Below are 2,500 nucleotides of genomic sequence, written 5' to 3'. Positions count from 1 at the left end.
TCAATCATTCTGCAAACAGGAGGAGGCTGAGCTCCCCTGCACAATACACCTCGAAACCCTCTCAGGTCCCGGCGGCGCGCAGCGCCGTCCCAAGTACTTGGTCGGGTTCGAGAGAGGCGCAATCGCCCGGAGTTAGGCGAGTAGACGCTTTCGGTGCGACCACCCGTGCTCCCAACTGAGCTTGCCGCTGCCGACAGAGGCCCGGGAGCGTGCTGTCGTGGCATTGCCGGCGGGAGACAACACGCGCCACCTACGGTGACCGGCAGCTCCAACGCCAGCGCCACAGAAGGACAAAAGCCCCACTTGGGTGCCGAAGCGAACTCTCCCAGCACAGCGCACGCGCCAACACATCCGCACAGCTGCGATACAAACCACCAGCGAGAACCGCTGGGGCGACCGAGCAGCAGACGGCGTCGCGGCGCCGAGCGCCGGGCGGCGGCGCATCCTCAACGCACACAGTCCTCAATCGGACCAGCACACTGAAGATGTCCACCGCGCTTCGCACCGGGCCCGCGAGGACCTACTTTGGCCGCACGGCGCCGCGCGCAGGGTGCGCCGGCGCGCAGCTGCGACGCCTGCCGCGTCCGTCGGCCGGCGCGCCTGCCACTGGCCGCCCCCACCAGCCGGCTGTAGCGCGTGCGCCCACGCACCGCGCGGCCAGCACGCCGGGAGGCGCCCCCTCACCGGCCGGGGACGGTCCCACCCAGCCACCGCCGCGTATCGCTTCACACCCAGATGCCGTTCAGTTTCGTCGGCATGGTGGGTATCGCTGGAACAACCGGTTAGTACCTCAACCTATCGTCGCCATCACCGATTCACCCCTAGCGAGAACAACCGCACCACAACAGGTTACCATTTGTTCATTTGCGTAACTTCACCAGAAAACGCAGGCGTCCATCGCCATTTGCAACTTCAACGATTATTGCATGCCTGTGTCAGGTGTCACGCCACACTACGTCTGCCCACATACACGCAACAAAATGTGCACGCCTAGACAATACGTGGAAGGTGGCCCCCGTACGTATGCGATGTCCATTGCTCGAACGACTGTCAACCGGCCTCTGTAGCATGTCGCAGATATGGAACGCGGTGCACCATGCCATCACGGTGTGTGAGGAGAGACGACTAGGTCCGAATACATCAACAGACAGCTCATGCTGATCGCCATCCACGGCGTCCGTTCCTCCCACACGTCTCTATGGCGTACCACACTGCAATCCAGCTCTCATAGGGAGACGACACGTAGCTGCGTGCACAATATTTGCACTGTATGGTCCGCCGTTTTTGGGCGCAGTCGTTGTACGGTCACACATGTGCCACGATGTATCATTCAGTACATAAGGACGAATGTGCAGTACAGATTGTGGTTTACGCGTACGACATTAGCGGACAGTTGACACAGGCCGCACCACAACGTAGCCTGAGTACGTCGCATGCGAAGGGCATTGAACATGCAAAGTTCTCACCAACCAGCTTGCGAAGGCAGGGGGCAAGGTGGGGACGTGGGGAGGGGCGGCATGTACGTCCTGCTGCCATCCACATTACAGTGTACAGCAGGAGCATGTGGAAAGTGAGCAAGACTTGCAAGGTGTTTAACATGAAGCGATACACAGGGGAGCGGGCAGTGCGAGTAGCGAACTATATTGCGAGGGTTGCGGGTGGGCAACACTACACTAATTGAACGAGTCGTATAACAATTACAGAGCAGGTTTAGGCGACAACGTGGGTTACGTTAGGGGACAACGTGGGTTACGTTAGGGGACAACGTGGGTTACGTTAGGGGACAACGTGGGTTAGGTTAGGGGACAACGTGGGTTAGGTTAAGGTACAACGTGGGTTAGGTTAAGGCACAACGTGGGTTAGGTTAAGGCACAACGTGGGTTAGGTTAAGGCACAACGTGGGTTAGGTTAAGGCACAACGTGGGTTAGGTTAAGGTACAACATGGGTTAGGTTAAGGTACAACATGGGTTAGGTTAAGGTACAACATGGGTTAGGTTAAGGTACAACATGGGTTAGGTTAAGGTACAACATGGGTTAGGTTAAGGTACAACATAGGTTAGGTTAAGGCACAACATAGGTTAGGTTAAGGCACAACATAGGTTAGGTTAAGGCACAACATAGGTTAGGTTAAGGCACAACATAGGTTAGGTTAAGGCACAACATAGGTTAGGTTAAGGCACAACATAGGTTAGGTTAAGGCACAACATAGGTTAGGTTAGGTTAGGTTAGGTTACACGTTGTTGTAAGGAAAGGTGTAAGGGGGGGGAGCAGGTTCGTTGATAGTGATTATAGTAAGTGAATGCTTGTGACATGATCAGATTTGTCACGTCAGGATGCACCTTTGGCTTATTAGAGGCGGCGCTCCAATTCTATGCTTGTGTCAGACCTGTGTCTTTGACTCATGTCATTGTTTGTGCGCTGTGACAGGAGGTACTATTGTGATGTTGGGTGCACCGTTGTATAGGACATGTGTGGGTATTGGTGCCTTATCTGCGCAAT

Source organism: Schistocerca piceifrons, unplaced genomic scaffold (genome assembly GCF_021461385.2).
Source record: "Schistocerca piceifrons isolate TAMUIC-IGC-003096 unplaced genomic scaffold, iqSchPice1.1 HiC_scaffold_351, whole genome shotgun sequence".
NCBI lineage: Eukaryota > Metazoa > Arthropoda > Insecta > Orthoptera > Acrididae > Schistocerca > Schistocerca piceifrons.
Note: the sequence above shows the minus strand (reverse complement) of the source record.